The sequence below is a fragment of the Marmota marmota genome, unplaced genomic scaffold (genome assembly GCF_001458135.2).
Source record: "Marmota marmota marmota unplaced genomic scaffold, marMar, whole genome shotgun sequence".
Lineage (NCBI taxonomy): Eukaryota > Metazoa > Chordata > Mammalia > Rodentia > Sciuridae > Marmota > Marmota marmota.
The window spans coordinates 7652619-7672788 of record NW_026000242.1 but is presented as its reverse complement, the minus strand read 5'-3'; the positions used below and the strand labels follow the sequence as shown (position 1 = coordinate 7672788).

At 46.6% G+C, this 20170-nt stretch overlaps 1 long non-coding RNA gene across 1 annotated transcript; it reads right to left on the bottom strand.

The window, feature by feature from the left end:
* Nucleotides 1-222: 222 nt before the first annotated feature.
* LOC125613940 lies at nucleotides 223-18931 on the bottom strand. Its single transcript, XR_007344537.1, has 3 exons — nucleotides 18735-18931; nucleotides 852-965; nucleotides 223-442 (listed from the first exon to the last, which is right to left on the bottom strand). It is a non-coding gene; the product is annotated as an uncharacterized LOC125613940 (long non-coding RNA).
* Between the last annotated feature and the right edge of the window lie 1239 nt (nucleotides 18932-20170).

Sequence of the window (20170 nt, the reverse complement as noted above, 5' to 3'; positions counted from 1 at the left end):
TCACTGGCCTTGACCAAGCCACATCCTCCCTCTGGCTCTAGTTCTCTCATTTGTAAACAAGGGAATGGGGATAAAGTCTAATAATCCCTTCTGGCTATAGGTCTCCACCTTCTGGGTGTGGCTTTAGGTTCCAGACCAGCATCTACCCGGTAGAGTTGGGAGGATTCTTAAGTACATAGATAAAAAGTGCTTGGAAAGGTACCTAGCACACAGTAAGTGATCAGTAAATATCATTACCTCCTGCCAAGTGGTCCTTCACTCTTGCTTGAACACTTCAATGTGTGGATGGCTGCAACAATGGTGTGGCCATAAATGTTTGGCAACCAGTCAGGAGGGGGAATGAAGCTCAGCTTTGTAGGTTTTGCACATTACTGCAATGCAAAAAATCCCACTGTGGCTGATTTCAGGCTGCTGACATGATGTAAAACAGCTCACAAAATTCCTGAAAATTTAACAATTGGTTTTTGCAAGCTGGTACTAGACAGCTCCAGAGCCCTACTGAAATGCAATACGGTCTTCATCTATTTAAACGAGTATCCGTTATACCTCTCATATGTATAGAAACCAGATACGAGTTAAATATGATGTATTGGTGGCCATCCTCCGATGTAACAATTTTTGGGAGCTCCCACACATAACCCCCATCCACTACTCTCCCCCCCAAACCCCCCAGGTGGATCAGTCTGTGTGTACTTTGGAAACATAAACTCACATTATCATTAATCTAAGCCAAGCATCATTGAGAAAGTAAATCTGCTGAAAAGAAACATTTATTCATTTTTAAACTTTGATGATGTGTACATTAATCACTGCTGGGGATTACCCACTTCATGGACTCTTGGGTGACTCACCTTGTCCTGGTTCCTTCTGTTCCCCTTGACTTTGACTCTGCCTCCGTTCTGATGGTCACGGCCTATCTTGGGATTGCATGAACTTCGGCTCTCAGAAAGTTGGTTATTTACCGACTGAAAATGGAGAATGAAAAGAAGAAAAATAAAACACCTTTCCCAGTGGGGACCATAAAAGGCTCATGAAGTCATAAAGACAATCACTGGCAGCCTGTATGGAATACCCTCCATGAGTCATCTGTCTTCTGCTGGCAATAAAGGCACAGAGCAAATTAACCAGGAGGGAGGCCACTCCTTACTCTGTAACTAGATGGAGGTGCAAGATGCTTTCTTTCACACTTCAAGTGGGGAAGATCCATTCTGGTTGTAGGTGGCCCTGCCCACTGGTCTGGGCAGGCCTGGACTCTTCTTTTGGTTGCTGCCCACATGACTCTAGGTCTGGAGCTACAGGGCAGTGGCAAGGCCACAGCAGAAACATGGACTGTCGCCTCTAGGCCCTTGCAGTCTATTTAGAGTGGTAGATGGTACAGAAAGAATCAGAGACAATCATAAGTGTTTCAGGCTGGCAGAGATGATTTTCTTTCCCACCTCATTTTCTGCCTCTTTCTCTTGTGAGCTCTCTGCTCTAGCCAAATTGAATAGGCCCAGATTGAATAGGTTCATCCTCTACCTGCTAGCCTCCACACTGTTGCATGTGTAGTTCCTTCTGCCTAAAATGTCCCTTCCCATCAACTTGCAGAGACACAGTGCAAACATCACGCCCTTCTGGGTATGGTTTTAGGCTCTAGAATAGCATCCACCCCATAGAGGTAGGAGGATTCATGAGTAAATAGTTGTAAAATGCTTGGAAAGGTATCTGGCACATGGTAACTGATCAATAAATATAATTTTTATCCTGTCAATTAGTCCTTCACTCCTGCTTGAACACTTTAGTGTGTGGATGCCTACAACAACGGTGTGGCCATAAATGTTTAGCAAGTCTTTAGGTAAATTAACTAGCCCCCCCTCTCCCTGAAAATCCTACTTGACACTTAGCATGTTGATCAGTAGCAGAAAATTCCTTTCTTTTCTCTGAATTGCAACTTTGAGGAAAAGAAAGATGAACTTACTTTGGCATCCCAGTCCTCACCCCATCCTTAATTCCAGTTACTAGCACAATGCACTTACCAAGTATGTGCTCAATAAATGTTATTTGGAAGAATAAATTACAAATAATAATAACAATAACAATACAAGATGAAGCTTTGATGAATTTAGAAGAAAGGGTAAGAATGGGATGTGCTCCTCAGACAGGTCTCAGTCACTGGGAAGGTACCTGGAATCCCAGGTCTGATCCTTGCATTTGGCATAGGCGAGCCCCATTGATTCCCGAGGGGAGATGAGAAGGGATCAGGGAGACAAGTCCCTTGTTTCAGGACATCACCTAAGACATGCAGCTCTCCAGAGGGCAGAGTTTAGCATGTAAATTAACACTGGTCCACAAGCCCAGGGCTGAAAATAAATCTGCTGGGAACAAGATCAATTTCCACTTAAATATAAAAGTTGAGGTAGCACCCATTTTGCAGGACACTGTTGAGTGGGCCAGTGCAAGGGATCATGGGAAAGATGGAGACAGTGCAAGTTGGAGCTGGGAACTGACCTGTGGCCCCTTTGGGGGAGTAAAGAGTAGATAAAAGAGCTACATCAGATGCAAGATGCCCACAGGAGAATTTTAACCATGGGGAAAGTGGCTCTTTCAAACCTCCTATTTCCAAATTGCCCTAAGCTTCCTATAGGACCAGGAAGCCATCAAAGAAAAGCCTTTCAGTTATGCAACAGATATTTATCGAGTGTATACCACATGCCCGGCACTGCTTCACACACTAGAGGCACAGTGGTAAACACAAGAGGCCCAGTACCCACAGAGCTTACACAGTCCATGGATGGAGAGAGCGAGGTGAGTACCCAAATAACTCGTGACAACTGCATAGAAAGATACCTTTGTCATGAAACCCTACAGCGGGTTCTGACCTTCTCTGAGAAGCCAGAGAAGGCTGCACTGAGAAGGTTGCATTTATAGTGAGACCAACAGGGTGAGTGGCAGTTTGCCCAGTCAGAATAGAAAGAATGTTCCAGGGAGAGAGAGATGCCAATGAAAAGATCTGGAAGCAGCAAGAAACTCCAAAAGGAACCCAGTATGTCCACAAAAAGGTAGGAGGAGAGACTGGGGATTACTCAAGGCTGGGGGCAATCATATCCCTTGTAGACCATGTGGAGGATTTGGACTCCTCTCTGGGCTTTGGTTTAACAGAGTGGCCTGTGTGGTTGTGGAGGTTGCACACTGCAAGAGCACCTGGTCAAGGGGAAGAGAAAGGACTGAAGTCCCCACACTCTGCTCTCACCACAGGATTGCTTCCCTTAAGAGAGGGTATCCTGTTCACATGTCCCAAAGACATCCTCTCCCGTCCAAGCCCATGGAATGTGTCCACCCAGAGAAAGTACTACTTCAAATTCACACCAAGGTATCTCTTGGCAACTGGTGAGTGTGCTATACTAAACAATCCTGAGTTTCCTCCAGCTTTAGCCTCTGTAAGATGGAGGAAGAAGTGTGTCATTGCATGATGGGGGGAAGGCTGAGGAAATGGACCCAATCCCAGAACAGCCCTCCTTCAGTGCAGTGTTGTATCTGGACCACCAACAGCCACCATCTCTCAGTCCTCCCCTTACCCCTCCTGAGCTGATGTGAGCGTGGCATTGGGGCAGGCTGGCTCTGGAGGCCACAGTTAGGGCCGCCCTGGGCAGACAGCTTCTGTAGGCCTCTGTGGCTCTGAGCATCATGCTGTCATTTATTTCGGAGGACTGCCCAGGGAGGTAGAGCCCCAGGGAGGAGGCATTGCTTGCACAAAGTGTCTGTCATTGCCTAAGGCCGGCAGCTCACCTGGACTCGGTTCCCAGCTGGCTGGGGGTTGGATTCCCTGTACTGGGAGAGAACGAGCCCACTCTGTCAGATCCCATCCATCAGGGCGTCATGGGGACCACAGTAGGCACAAGTGGCCCAGGGCTCTGCCTCCAGCCCAGGTGCTCAGGGATGAAAGGTTATTTCTTCTCTTCCCCAGCTCCATGGTCTTGCCGGGCCACAACCCCGTGCAGGCCTCCACCATCGTCTATATCACACTCCTAGCAACACTTCCCCGACCTCAGACCTCCAACCTGCACTGGCAGGCGAAGCATGTAGGAGCTGCCACCCTAATTTGGTGGCTGCACCACAGTAATATTACCAGTTTCTGTCTATTGACTCTACCAAGTGTGGGACACTACCAGGTGTACGAAGCTGGGGGTCCATGAATAAGCAGACACGGCCTCACCCCTTGTGGCGTGACTGAAAATATCTGTGACATTTGGCAACTATGTGACATATTAAGCCTCCTTTGTCTCATCTCTCATTTGTCCAAAAAAAAAAAAAAAAAAAAGAATAATTTGATGGCAAGGGATTGTGGACAGGAATAAATGAGATAAACATGGAAATAACTCAATAGGGTGCCTGGTCCAAAGTAAATCCTCCATAAATGTTGACTATTAATGCTAACTCCTGGTTACCAGGCATCCCGGGCCCCAGGCCCTGTGCTGTAGGACTTACAAACATTACGCCATTCAGTCCAGATACGGCATATGGCACAGGGAGGAGGAGAGAGAGCCTGGGCTGTGTGTCTGCAAACTGTTAAATTGTACTGCCCCCTAGGGCTAGTACCCCAGGGCCACCACCTATTTTCTGGGGTACTATTTTTGCACTCAAATTCACTCAGCAGCCCTGGAGATAAGGGACTACTCCACGCTGAGTCAAAAGAGGCCAGTGGGCCTCAGGCTTCTCAACAGGTGTTGAGGGCAAGAGCTTTTAGTCTACCTGGGATGTTCATCTTGTCCACATCTGAGCCAAGGGAGAAGCAGAGGAGGTCTGGAAGCAGGAAAATTCAGGATAGAATCAAGTCTTGGACCCTTACCTGTTTGTCATGTAAACCTTGAGCAAGATATGGAAATGTCTCCAATATTCATTTGCTCCATCTGTAAAATGGGCTAACAAGATACTGCCTTCTCTAGAGCAGTTCTGAGGGGGAGTTTGGATATTGGGCTTCTCTACTATAAAGAGATATTCAATCATAAAGAACTGTCATAAGGGCCACTTGTTTAGAAGAGATAAATTAATTTGTAGGAGGACCTCACTTTCATTGAACCCATGAGTACTATATCCCGACTGAACCAAAGGTACCTATTCAGATTCAAAGGGAAGACCAGGAAAAGAAATGCAAAGCCTACAGGGATCTCTGGGGCTCACAGGACCAGGATCAGGGTGGAGACAGAATTTTTGTGAGGGGTGTTTGCACCAAGATTTCGAGAAGCAAAAGGAAGCTGATGGACAAGGTGGTACGGCAGAGCACTACAGGCAGAATGCAGGCTGAGCAAAAACCGGGGGCAGGCAGAGTGCAGAGCGGCTGGAACACCATGTCTACACAGGAGGACACAGGGGGAGAGGCCGTGCAGCTGGCTCAGTTAGGACCCCGCATGACAGCTGGAGGAACTGAGCCATGGAACAGCCATAGAAGACATGCAGCTAGGGGCTGGCTCCAGAGTCCAAGCTCCAGACAATCCAGGGCCCAATCTCAGATGGTGGCTATGGAAAGAGCACCCAAGGGGGTCCCTACAGAGACTGAGGCACTTTATGGGATGGGAAGGTGAAGAGATGGAGAGTCCGCCCGGTAGGCATGATAAGCTCCTATTTTACAGATTAGGAAGCTGAGGTCCAAAGAGATGGAAGTCTTTTCTCCAAGTTTCAGCTTGTGAGCGGCACAGCCAGGAATAAAACCTACATTGTTCAGCCTCCAAAGCCCACGTTCTGCTCGATCCAGTGAGCGAGCCTATCTATAAGAACGAGTCATCGCAAGTCAGGCTACATATCCCTGAGCTCCTCCCGGGGCATGTTGGCAACACCCCTGGCTTGGTGGACACACCAGCCAGCACTGCTAGGGCAGGGATTTAGGGAGCAGAAACTAGCATTGCACTGATGGCCTGCCAGTGCCCCGGCACCCTGCAGTTTCCCCTATCCTGGGCCACTATGGCTGGGTGTCCAGATGGTCCTTCTCTTCACCCTTGGGCTGAATGGTGGCCTTCCCACAAACCTGCTCTGTCTCTGCTAAGAAGGCTGCAATGTGTGCCAGCCCTATAGCACCTCTGTGGCCCTTATCACAGGGTGGGCTGCACTCCTCCCTCTCTTACTTAGTAGGGCAAGGGGGTATACATAAGGGAAGAACTTGGCTTTGGAGGCCGGCCAACATAGGTTTTATTCCTGGCCATGACACTCACAACCTAGGCTGTCTGGAGAATCCTTTCATCTCTTTGGACCTCAGTTTCCTAGTCTGTAAAATAGGAACTAATAACGTCTACCATGCATAACAGGGAATGTCAAGGGTCAAAACCAGTTTGGTAAGTGCCTATCCCAAGTCCCTCTGTATTGACAGGCCTCCTTCCTGAGCCCTCATCTCAGACTTAGAGAACCCTCTCAGTGGCATTTACCCTTTGCCCAGGGCTCCAGCCCAGATGAAGGCAGGTAGCCCCAGGCCTCACCCCCAAAGGCACAGACAAATGGAGACTGCTCCTAGCAGCCTCGGAAGACCATAGATTCATCTCCAGCTTCCAGAGAAATCCTTTGATGTGGATGCGACCCTGGCCCGCAGCCTCATTGCTTATGAAGGAGGTACTGAAAGATTTATGGTGGAGATCCGTGTGGGACATAGCAAGAGGAAGGCAAGCAGGATTGCAAGAAAGTGCATGTGCCCCGGGACAGAGCAACCGAAGGAGAAGAAAAGTGATTACAGACCTCTGCATGTTAACAGTAGCATAAGCAGGACCCCATCACCCCAGCCAGCCAGCCTCTCGGGATAACCAAGAAGGGGGTTAAGCAATGCAGGGGTACACACTATGTGCAAGCGATCCTTACCTCTAACAGCTCATTGACCTTCATGGCAATTCTGTGTAGGCAGATGAGGAAACTGAGGCCAGTGAGGTTAGATAACTGGTATGGAGCCATACAGCATCACAGTCATCAAAAAAAAAAGCCAGCATTTGCATTGGGTCTCTTTATTTTATTTTTGTAGTTGAAAATGGACAGAATTCCTTTATTTTATTTATTTTTATGTGGTGCTAAGGATTGAACCTAGTGCCTCACAAATACTAGGCAAGCACTCTGCCACTGAGCTACAAACCCAGCCCTGAATTGGGTCTCAAAAGATGGATTGGATTTCTACAAACAGTAGGCTAACCTAGAAGGAGCCCCAGGCCTTCTGGGCAAAGCCAAAGCATATGCAGAAGGTATCAGATGAGCAAAGAGAGGGAGGCTGATCACAAACCAGGTGTTACTCAGGAAGGGGCCTCCCAGGTCAAGGTGGGGAATTTGCGCGCATTAGTAATTCTTGAATTAATACAAGTGAAAGTGAAGTAGGACATTCAAGGTCAAGGTCCTTGACTCTAGCATGCACCATGGACTCCTCAGGCAGTCTGTGAAGCTCAGAGAAGACAAGACTGGATTATCACAAAGTGTGGTGACCAAATGTTCTCTTCCATCTTCCCCAAAGGGCAGGAAGGTGGGTGGTGGTTCTAGTTCTCCCAGACTGTTTTCCCAAGATTCAGTCACCTGCCCAGCCAGTGTCACCCTCCCCATGGCCTCCTCTCCCACCATTACCCGCAGAGCCTTTGCTTCAAATGGAGTTCCTACTGCCACCGCATCTCCAAGCCCTGTGTCCACCTTCTCTCCTCTCACTAAACTGCCTTCTCTTTCTTCACTTACAAAATTCCACTAATCCCAACTCCATCCGAAGATTGTTTCAGGATGCAATGAGACTTCTCGTAAGTATTTTGTGAGCACTCTGAGCACCCACTATACCCAGCCACTGGGCGAGGACCAGGGGCCCTCTGCCTAAGTGAGCTCTTAGGCCAGTGGGAAAGGCTGAAGAGTCCATGGGCCCCCTGAGCATACTGACAACTTCCATCCTGTAATGGGGGGATCAGGGAAGGTTTTCTGGAGGAGGTGACAGCTATGGTGAAACCTGAGTAAGCAGAACTTGGGAAAGGACCAGAGCGTTCGAAGCTGAAGGGACAGAATTTGCAAAGGCACAGAAGAGCAGTGAAGAGAATATGACACCAAGAAGAACTCTGTGGTTCCTGTGGATGAAGTATACTCCTGGGGGACCGGGGGCCAGGGGCAGCCAGCGATGAGCCAAGGGGGAAAGCAGGGTCTCCATCCCAAAGGCTTCCCAAGGCCAAGGTCCTTGACTCTGGCATGCACCATGGCCTCCTCGGGCAGCCTGGCGAAGCTGTTGGACTTCTTCCCAGAATAATATCTCTGAATACATAAAATAAAATACATAGAATTACATAGGAAATAAATTTTATTGAAGTGCAGTTATGAAAATATTTTTTAAAAACTAATTTGAGATAGTAATATATGAGCTTTTTATTAACACATTAAATAATAAGTACTAGTGGCAGGTCTAATTACACAATTTTGAAGTAGTGCTGAGAGAAAACAGTATTTCAAGATAAGTATAATAACTGTAATATGATGTAAAAATACCTGTGATTTCTATTGGTGACAAAATCACAGTTACTACCAAAATTGCCCTGGATTAGATGCTAGGGATGGTGACTGCATTCATAATTAAAGGAAATGCTAAACTTCATTGGAATTTAGTGAAAATGATTTTTTTCCCTCGTTTGTTTATGTTCCTTTGCTTTAAAGACTTGTTGAGGAATGTGTAGTGTACTTGGTCCAGAACTCCTACGAAATCCTTTTCATGACCGTAACCCCCTCCCAGCCCTCATCTCTTACAGCTGGCCCATTAGATGACACCTTTTCAGCTTCATTAGCATCCTTGCTATTCCCTGACTATCGTAAGCATGCAGCTGCCTCAGGACCTTGACACATACTGATTCCTCTGCTTTGATTATTGTTCTCAGAAAAAATGCATGTGTATCCCTTCCTCTCTTCTTTTAGGACTTGGTTCAAATGTCAACTCATTCAAGGGACCTTCCCTGGCCACCCTTTTAAATAGCAACACCCACTCTCCCCCAGTACCCATACCCTTCATCTTCTGCTTTATTTTTCTCAACAACACTCCCACACCCTGGCATTTGTGTGATTTTTGTGGGCCGTTTCTTCAGCCCATTGGAATGGAAGCTCCATATTAGCACAGACTTTGTGCCTCCTTTTGCTCACTACGGTGTCCCATCCCTTGGAACAGTGCCCGTCCCACAGTTCACACTGTTAGTCCCACTCCCTTCTATTTACCTTCCATCTCTGAAGTCAACACCCACTACTCAGCCCCTCTGAACTTCCAGGTCCAGGGAGAGAAAGCCATTGAGGGTGGAAACCATGCCTTAAATTGCTGAATCCCCCCACTGTGCCTGGGAAGGGGACAGGCATTTGTTTAGAGGTCAAAAACTCACAGAACAGCTGGCCCAGGAGGCTGTGTGAGGATGGAGCTGGCTGGATAAGACTGGGGGAATCTGTCCATCTACAGTGGGAAAAGTGGAGATGTCCACCCCATAAGCCCCAGAACCTGTAAGTGTAAGCATACTCGGGAAAGGTGTCTTTACAGATGCCATAAAAATAGAGCATGGCCCTAGCACGTTTTGGACTTCTAACCTCCAGAACTGTGAAAGTTCAACATCCCTGTTGTCATGATAAGCCACCCAACTTGTGGTTACAATGGCCCATCTCTAGGCTTTCCACTGGGACACATGGGCCTAAAAGTAGACTTTCTATTTTCTCCTAAAATAAACTGGAAATTCAAATTATATGAACTCTCCTGATTTCTAAATGGCAGTGTCTGGGGTGTCTGGATTCTTGGTTGCAAGCCCAGGAACCAACTCTGGCTAGTAATAAAGACTTTATTAGTATTTATTAGGAAGGACTTTGATGAACTCAAAAGAACAGAACTTGGAAAACAGGCAGGATCCCAAGGACTCAGGGCCTGTCATCCCCAGACCACACTGACCCCACTGAGGACACTGGTCACTTGTGGCTACATCTCTGGAAGCCACAAAATGCCAACACCAAGGTCACCCAGAAGACATGTGGCCGAGTAGGCTTTAAGCCTGGCAGTCAGGCCCGAGACTGAGTTCCTTGTCAACAGGATGAGCACATCTGGAGATGCTCCGCACATCTGCACAGGTGTGGGTGCTGGGCATTCCAGATGGGGGTGCAGAGGCTTTCCAGCTTGCTGTCTGGGACCTTCTGGGAGAATGCATTTGAGATCAGAGACTGCCAGACCCAACCACAAGGACCCTCGGCTTACCGCGCACAGTGTGGCCGCAGTCTCCTCCCCCTTCTCTTCACTCCCCTTCCTTACTCTTCTTTCTTCTCTCTTCTAGTCTCTCCTATCCCATCCATCCCATCATATCCAACTTCTTCCCTTTTATTTTTATTCCGAAACAAGAATAACTTTGAAACAAGCCATGTTAATTTAAAATAAAAGGAAATAATTGCCCATACATTTAAAGACTTAGACGATACACAATTTAAGAACTCACTTAGAGATAGATTTTCCCCCAAATCAAATTTTAAGCATTGGGTAACTTGAGTTCCCTTGTAAGCTGATTTCAAGACCCACTAAGGGGTCATAAACCACAGTGTTAACACCATGGCACTGGAGCTACTGATTTCATTAAAGACAGACCAACAAGGGCTGGGGATGGAGCTCTACAGTAGAGCGCTTGCCTCTACCACTTGGTTTGGTCTCTAGCACTTCAGCCCCCCAAAAGGCGATCAATGCTACTAGGACAAACAAAACTGTTTTTGTGTTGGACTCCGTTCATGGACTGCCAGTTCATGGCCTCTTCATTAAAAACTTGATACACTATATGGTAGATCAGTTGATTGATTCAACTGCAGTAGGAGAGGAGTCAGGGAGAACCTCTTTGGCTTAGATTATAATGAGAACATAATCTCTGAACATCTAGTGCAGTGCCTGGCACACAACAGGTGCTCAATAAACATTTAAGTGCATCTGGAAACTGACAGTTTTCCTCAGTTCCCTGGTTCTGTTGCAGGTCTCACTGGAAACGGGTGTGGCAGTGGAGAGGGCACTACATCCACAGGTGGCTGGGTCCCATAGCTCCTCATACTCCTTCCTGCCTGCCACCCCTGCACAGGCTCCACTTATCACCTTCCTCATAAACACCCAGACAGGCAGTGCTTTGTTTCCACATCAACCAGCATGACCCTCCCCACCCCTCCCTGTCTCATCTCTCATTTGGCAGTGCTATTTGTTAAACTGCAAAAACACACAAAACACAGCTCCGTGGTTATAGGGTGCAAGGAAGGAAGAGACAGAAGAGGGGGAGAGAAAAAGAGGCACTTTTTCAACTTTGCCTCTAATGTCTTCGTTAATTGAACTCATCAGCTAAAATCATTTGTGGAAATAAAAAAAGAGAGAGAGAGAGAAAAGGAACTGATCATATGCAGGAGAAATAACTCAGATGTGAAAATCCTTCAGACTAGGAGATTGCACTATTTATTCACCCAAGTGTCCTGCTGTGATTTAATGAGGTGCTGCAAAGGTATTTGTTATTAAGAAATTCTGTCTCTGCTTATTCTCCTCTGTGTGATTAGGACAGAGCCCGGCGGAAGCTCCTAACCGGCACGCTATTAAAGATTTAGGAGGCTGCTGCTCTCCCCATTGCCCCCCTCTCACAAGCGCCTTTTGAAATGGTTCCAAAATTAAATATTGTACAAGCCGATCAGCCTTGTTTAACGCAGATGCTGAGTGAGATTTAAAAAGAAATTAGAAAAGCATTTGTGTTAACAGATGTTCTTCCTTCTCTCTCTTGGAGCTGAGATGACTGGGGCTGGGTCCTTCCCAAGCCACGCAAGAACCAAGAGGCATGAGCCCCAAATTGGTCAGGGAGAGGGGCCGAGTAGGCTGGAGGAGTCTGGAAGGGGCACCTGGATCCTCGGTCCCTGTGTTAGTGAGGCCCCCAGGGACTTTGCAGGAGTGGCATTGCAAGCTGCCTGCCTGGCAGGCTTCCCCCAAGAGCCCCAGGATCTTGCTGGATGGAGCCTCTCCCAAGGTAAGGGCTTTCAACAGTGTTCTCCAGGAATCTGCAGCCATGCTAACACCATTACCCAGAGCTTCTGGGGAATCAGCCGTGGAGCAGATCTCTCTGTCCCCAAACTCACTCAGCTGTTGACCCTGGCAATCAAGTCCTCCTGAGACCTCTAATCCAGGCCCTTCATCCACACTAAATCAGCTCTGATCCAGCTCCCCAGTAAGTTGGAATGCCCACTTCCTTTCTCTTCTACCATTTCCTTCCTTTAATTCTAGTTCCGATGTCTATTTGGGCTAACCCTCGGTAAGTTCTGACTGATGTCTTAAATCTTTCTTGAATAGACTTTTTGCTCTGTTGAGTCTAAATAAATGGGGACCATCCTTCCTATGGATAAAACCATCCAAGTGTCCAGCAAGCGGAGGCTTCTGATAGCTCCTTACACCTGCTCCTCGGATTGCTCCCCATGACCTTGAGGCACACTTTTCGGTGGTGGCAGCTAGGAAACAGAAGAACTAGAGCCAGGGCCCCTCGCACCCAGTTAACTGCCCAAAATTTCTGGTTTGCTTCAAGTATGAAGTAATATTGTGTGTGACAATCCTTGCCGATTTCATCTTGTTTGTTGTTGGGGAGGCACAAGACACAGAGGTGACTTGTTCATGATCCCCCAGAGCAGCAGGGACACAATCAGACGCAAGCCTCCTCCCATAGGTCAGCCTACCGTCCCCCCCACCCACAGGTGTTTATGGAGACCTGCTGCTCGCTGGCTCTGTGAGAGGCGCTGAGGATTCAGAGGAACAAACTGGGCCCCCCATGAAGCCCCCATGTCTGAGGGGAAGCAAGCTCTGGGTGTGTTATTGCAGGTACTTAATAGTGACAAAAGGGTTTTCAAAAAGGAGGGACTGGTGGGAGTGTAGAAGAGAAATATACAGTCTGCCTCCACTGACCCTGAGGTAAAGCGACAAAAGAAATGTCTTTCACCACGCCCAGACACAAACTACAGATCAGGGTCTTGGCCTGCTGCTGGCTATCCCTACTACCCTGGAGCATCCTCACCACATCCAGCCAGCTCCTAGTGGAGTGATCCTCGGGTCCCTCCCAACCTCAACCCCCAATTAGTTGTTAAACACCGCCCTTCTTGTCCCCTCCCTATCCCCAAACATGGAGAGCCTCCACCTCACCATCCCCACCATCCCCACCATAATGGGCCATTTCTTCTCTGCATTCCCAGCCCCGCACATCAGCCCCAGGAGCAAGAAGAAAAGCAAGCAAAAATGAGAACCTGGCAACTTCCTAATGAACACCCTTGGGAACAGCCGGACCTGCCCCGCACACAAATGAAAAGAGGCACCCAGAGTCACAGAGCCTTCCTCCTCATTGCCGGCTCTGTGAGGCTTCCACATTGTCTGAGCAGGTGGCAGAGGGCAGGGTGGCGTGCTGAGACAAAGGTGGCTTTTCACTGAGCTGGGAGGTGCAGGGCTCTGAATGACAGTGATGCAATGAGAAGTTGCAGGGCCTGGACAAAGCGTCCCCTTTCTCTGAGTCTTGTCTGTTCATCTAAAAGTAGGGAGTTAGTCCTCCGCCACCTGAGATCCGGTGACTCAGTGGTCCTACCTGGCCGCCCCCCACTCCCACCCTCCCCTTCCGCTGTGGAGTTGGGCCAACGAGTCCAGGCAGGCATCCTCCTCTTCATCTATGGCGGGGCTCACTCGCCTCTTCCTCAACTTTAGTGCCCCAGGGGACATCAGATTCACTCAGGGAAATGTACCTAAAGGCAGGGAGCTGAGTGCCACCCACAGAGATTCTGGCTCAAGTGATCTTAGTAAAGACCCCAGCATTAACTTTGCCTATCTCAGCCATCATAGTGGCCTAAAAACACCAAGAACACTTGACAAGGAGGAGGACTAGAGGTCCTCCCTGGAGCCACAACAGACCCTTCTAGGCTTTGCTTCTTGGGGTCCTTCTACGGAGCCCTCTGAAATAACAGTAATAGAGCCCAGGGCAGGGAGGTGTTAAGTAGCAGCGTGACTCTCAAGGCCTGTCTTGTGCTTCCTTCTAATCTAGATTGCTTTGTCCCTTCAATCTCTCTCTTCAAAGACTTCTCCCATGGGGTCTTCCACAGTCCCCCACCCCAGCCAAATCCATCAATCTTTCCGCGATGATTGCCACTTACACGTCTCTGTCACCCTCAGTGCCTTCTGCCTTGCCTTTTAGCTAGCTGATGATGTATCTGCTTTCCTCTCTAGATCGTAAATTCTCTAAGAGGGGAACTGTGTCTTATTCATCTTTTTATCTTCCTTACACCAAAGCCTTGCATAGTGCTTTGAACATAATAGGAGTTCAGAGTCTTTAGTTGGGGAAACAATAGTCACACACATGAAACGAATAGAGGACCTTATGATTTATCATTTGAGAGGGGCAAAATGGCCTTACCCTAGGGGTCAGGAAGGTAGCAACCTGGTTCTGTACATTCTGAGCAAACCCATAACATCTCTGGGCCTCGGCTTTTTCACCTATTAAAAACAGGAGACTGGATACAACCATCTCGAAGCTGCTTCTCCAGCTCTCATATTTTGTTTCTCTCATCCCAAGCCTCCAATTGCCTCTGGGCATTCAAAGAAGCAGCCCTGACCCCATATTACTTGAAGAATTGACTTGAGCAAAAATCACTGCTTCATGCGTTTTCGGCTTGGGACATGATTGGGAAAGTAGCAGGACACTGGGAGTGGAGGTTTCTCTTCTCTCAAAAAAAATTAAATGAACACACACACACACACACACACACACACGTTGGCACACACGTATCCATCACGTTTGTCTTTATTAAACCTCTATCCTCATGTGATACAATATCAGGGAGTCACCAAGGTTACATCAGCAATGTCTTTGAAGTAGACCAAAATATATCATGATAGTGGGATTTTATTTTAATAAGTCTCACAATGCAAACTCTTCCGGAGCTGAAGTCCCCTGCCTTTGTCTGAAGAAAAACAAAACACATGAAAACCTGACTGTGTACCAGTAAAGACTGGCTGCTTCAGCCATTGCCTGGGCTGGGAACTCCTAAAGCTGCAGTCTTGGAGTTATGGGCTGGCGACAAGGCTAGAGATGAATGAGTTATGGTAAAGACTGCTGGTTGCATCCTGATAGTTCCTTTCTCCTGTTTTCTTGGTAAAAGAACAGAATCTTGATCTTTAACTAGATAAAAGATGACATTTTCCAGCCTCCCATTCAACTAATGTGATCATAGACTAAGCTCTAGCCAGTAAGCCATAAGTAGTATACAAACCTCCCCAAAGTGTTCCTAAAACGAAGGACCTCCTCCTTCCAGCTGCTGGCTGCAATGGCAGAGCTCCAGGTACCGTCTTGGACCACAAGGGGAACTCGGGAAAGACGCCTCCCATGGCAAAATGACATCACAAAGAATCTTGGTCTCTAACACTATGAAGTTGCCATACTTCATTTATTTTTATGTCAGAGTGGTCTTTCATATTGATTTTTACTTACTTCCCATCTGATTTTCTGTTTCTGTTTCTGATTTATTTTTTCATCAGAGAGTAGTCTTGTTTTGTTAAATCGTGGTTTGGGGGGTGTATGTTACTCAAACCAAGTCCTAATTGATACTGCAGATGAAATGGACAGGACACTGGACTGGGAGAATCCTGGGTCTGCCAATAGAGAGTTGGCTGTGACCTTGGGCCAGGCTCTAAATTTTTCTGGCCTGAGTTTCATTATCTATAAAATGAGTCCAGGTGGAAAAGGGAATAAATTACAGTCTCAAAGGCCCCTTCAATCTCTAAACTGGATACTTCTGTTAAATCTTCAAGATACTCCTATGATTTGGAGTTGACCAGTTGGAGACCCTGATCTGGAGACTACCATGAGGATATTTTCATGCACACAGATGCCATGAATATGTTTAGGGCAAGACACAACCAGGGGTACCCAAGAAATCCAAGACAACAGACTTCAGCATCAGATCAGATCAGCTTCAGATCCCAGTGCCATGATCTACTAACTCTTGGACCTTGGACAGGTCATCAGTGTTCGTTCTTAAAATGGGACAAATAATACCAAATATCACAGGGATGTTTGGTAAATTCATAGGTATGTAAACGTCAAGCTCTCCCAGGACATCAAAGTGGCAGAGTTCATCTATGTAGATTATGCCAAAGCAAACTGGATGCCTGGAGAAAATGCCAGCTGCACTGGGCAAATGTCCTCAGTTCTCATGGGTCCCCAGGATGGGGACTGCCATCCACATTGAGTCCACACTACGTTAATGGAGAAAGATAGCCCAGGTTTCATTTCTCTTCATAATGGAAAAGAAGGGGGGAAATCACAAAGAGAGAAAGAGAGATAAAATTGAGGAGCTGAGATTTGGGTTTGTGAGCGCTTGGGCAAGAAAACAAATATCTTTATTGGCTCTGGACAGTCTGCCAATCAGCCACAAAATTACCAGCTTCTCTCTCCTCCCAGAAGGGCCTCCACCGCTGCACACAAAAGCTGCCAAAGGAACTTCGGGACCTGGAGAATAAAAGCCCCTCTCTGCCGAGCACAGGCTGATTTGCAATGCATTGCTTTAGCATAATTTCCCAACTCTGCAGCCACACAAAAGCATTTCTGTCCCTATCTGTGAGTTTAATAATTTCTATTTCCTACACCTTGCATTCATAATGTATCCTCCCAACATGGGCTTGGGCTGGGCCCTGGCCTCAGGCCCCGGGCATGTCAGCCGCCCTCTCCAGAGCCCCAGGCTGGAACACCATTTATAAGACAATTTGACCTCTTCCAAGATGCAGTAGCAGAAAGCAGGCTGTCTGACCTCCTGGAAATGTAACTTGTGCCTACCTTGCCCTTCACAACACTATTTTTTTTTCATTTTGTTAATATATTTATTTCATATAGCACCTACTACATGGAGACATTGTTCTGGGCATTCTGAAATTCTGTTTACTTATCACTAATTGCACAGCACTGATAAAGTGATATAGATGTTGATATAGATAGATATTGTATATATATTATATACATATATATCATACACATATATAAACAAATACATATACGTATATAGTCTTGCATTGCTTAATAACAGGGATGTTTTCTGAGAAGTGCATCCTTAGATGATTTCATCAATGTGTACATGATAGAGTGTACTTAGACAAACTAAGATAGCTGTAAAGTCACTAGGCAATATAATCTTATGCAGGACTGTGGTCAAGACATCTAACCTTGCTGAAACCCTATTTTTCCCTCCACACTACATACATACAATTAATAGTTGACCAAAATGTCACTATGTGGTACATACCCGTATCTATAGAGTATGAGAGTTGAGATTCAGTATGAGAAATGCACTTGACCATGACTCTGTGAGTACTGTCACCAAGTCTATTTAGGTTCATTCTTGTTATATCTAGGATTTGATGATACCTGAACATAATAAAAACTCAATTATAGTTGATGAATATTGAGTGAAAATATAATGAATGCCAAAACCAATAAGTGTAATAGAAAAAAAAAATGGTTTGGTTTTGCTTGGTGGAAAGCAGAAGAGGAGTAGGTCACAGGATCCCTTAAAAGCAAAAGTAGTTGTGGAGCTGGCCCTGGAAGTATATGGAGATAAGTTGCACAGAAAGAGGCAGCTGGTGAAAGAAGGAACTCTTTGCCAGAGCAAAGAACCCCCAGCAGAAGCGAGAAGAGTATGGAGGCGTAAAGGCCCTGGGGCTGCTGAAGCTGGGTTTAAGGAAGAAGAGCAAGCTACAGAAGTATGTCAGCCCCAGTGACGCCAGCCTCACTCCTGCCAGGCTGGGAAAGGGAGAGGAGTCAGACAAAACCCCGTTTCAGTTCCAGTTCCATCACTTATCAGCTGCAGGACTGTGGTCAAGACATCTAACCTTGCTGAAACTCTATTTTTCCCTCCACAGAACACAGCCATTACCAGTACTTTGGCTTCCAGATTTGTTATGAGGATGATCAGAGATGGTGAAGCATGGGGCACAGAGCCAGGCCTAGCAGGTTGGTAGGTTTTGAGTGGAAGTCAGAACATGTTTTTACAGGCAGCCTGACAATTCTGATTCAGGGGTGTATTAGTCAAGTTTCTCCAGAAAAACAGAATCCATAGGATATATGGGAAATATAGAGAAAGAGATTTATCAAGAGGGATTAGCTTCTACGATTATGGAGGCTGAGAAGTCCCATGGTCTACCATTTATGAGATGCAAGACCAGGAATGCAGTGGTGTAGTTCTAGTCCAAGCCCAAAGGCCTGAAACCAGTGGATCCCGGTGGTAAATGTCCCAGTTTTAGTGCCAAGATCCAAGAACCAGTATTGCCTACGTTCAAGGCAGAAAAACATGGATGTCCCCGTTGACACTAAATATGCAATTCCTCTTTCTTTTTGTTCTAATTCAACCCTCAAGAGATTGGATGATTGCACTAGAAGGGAGATGTTACTTCCTAAGTCCATCAATTCAAATGCTTATATGTTCCCAGAAACAACCACTTAGACTTAACCAAATATCATGCCTTAACCTAGTCAAGTTCATAAAAGTAAACATCACAAGGTGGCTCTGAGGCTGGCTAGCAAACTGCATGCTAATTGTGGACACTCGTCTCCCCCTTCCTTCAGCAAACACCAGCAAGATATATTACCCTACCCCCAGCCCTATATGAAGAGCCAAATCCGCCAAAGAAAGGTAACAGGTGCAAAGGATCTGAGCAAACCAAGAGCTGGATGATACTATTTAGGAAAAATTATTAGGGAGGGATCATGCCTTAACCCTGGGGATTCAGCAACCCAGGCACTCACCTCAGCAGGCAAGCATGCTTCCTTTCTCAGTCGGCTTTCTTGTACACACTTTCCTTCTGACGGAGAAGAGGGAGACCCCTCTTTCTCTTGTCCTGGATGGCTTTCTCTGATTCCAGGGAGCTTTATTCATCTTTCTTTGCACCCCCCATGGTATCTAGCCCAGAGTAAAATGTGAAGCATTAGATCTGAAGTGGAGCTTAATTCTACCTTTATGTACAGAAGACTGAGACTCAAAAAAGGTTATGTAACCTTCCAAGGGAACACACTAAATTAGGGGTATATTTGCTAGGAAGCTTCTAGACTTTTAAGACTCCCCTGCAGTCTCCCTGATGTCTCATGGATTAGAATTACAAGTAGAATAGACCTAGTGGGCTTGGTTGGATTGCTGTAAGTCTTGCCCTCTAGGTCTGAGGGAAGCCAACTTTCCCTGAAGTGCTGGGGTGCAGGAGAACTGGACAAAGGAAAGGTCTACCAGCAAAGCAGGAGCTGAGGACTGACTGGGATGCAGGCAGCCAACAGGCTGCCTGGGTGCCATGCTGGTTCCCAGATTCCTGGAGACAATAAACAAACAGCTTTTGTAGGCATGCAAGAGTCTGTCAGCACTCACTACAGCCTGTTTTTGCTTTGCTCCTTCTTTACCAAGAACCCAGGCACAGAGCTAAACAGCTGGAAATGAAGGCTGTCTGCCCTTGTCTGATTGAGCTAGCACCTTTTCATCATAGAACAGGCACCACAGCCTACTCCACTGTGCACTCCAACCCTTAGCACAACACCCCAACACATAGAAGATACTCAAAAAATGTTGCTAAGTAAATGAATAAAATCCATAAGCCTAGGGTGATTATTCCTCTCTTACAAGATCATAATTGGAATCCAGTGTGATAATGTAGAGAAAAAAGCATTTTGTCAGATGTGTGAGGAGGTGTTAATATCTTCAAGATTCCCCTCTCTTCTCTTTCGTCTGCACCTCAAAAAAATCTGATTCTGTATAGAAAGTTCCCCCCAGGACTTTCCTAACCTCACTCAGGAAACTTAGGTGCTTCAGAGTAGAGAATATTAGAAGACAAGTCCAAGGTCAAAGCCTAGCTTAGTTGGGTTCAGGCTGCTATAAAAAATACCACAGACTGGGTTTAAGGTTTAAACAACAAATTGAATGTCTCACAGTTCTGTAGACGGGAATTCCAAGGTCAAGGCACTATCAGGGTTGGTTTCTGGTGAGGCTTCTCTTCTTGGCTTGTAGGTGGCACCTTCTGTTGTGCCCTCACATGTGCTTTCCTCTATATGCACATGGAGAGAAGTAGATCTCTGATGTCTTTTTCTCTTTTTATAAGGACACCAGTCCTATTGCATTAGGACCCCACCTCATGACCTCATTTAATCTTTATTAGGTCCCCAAAGGTCCTATATCCAAATATATTGGGGTTTGGGCTTCAATG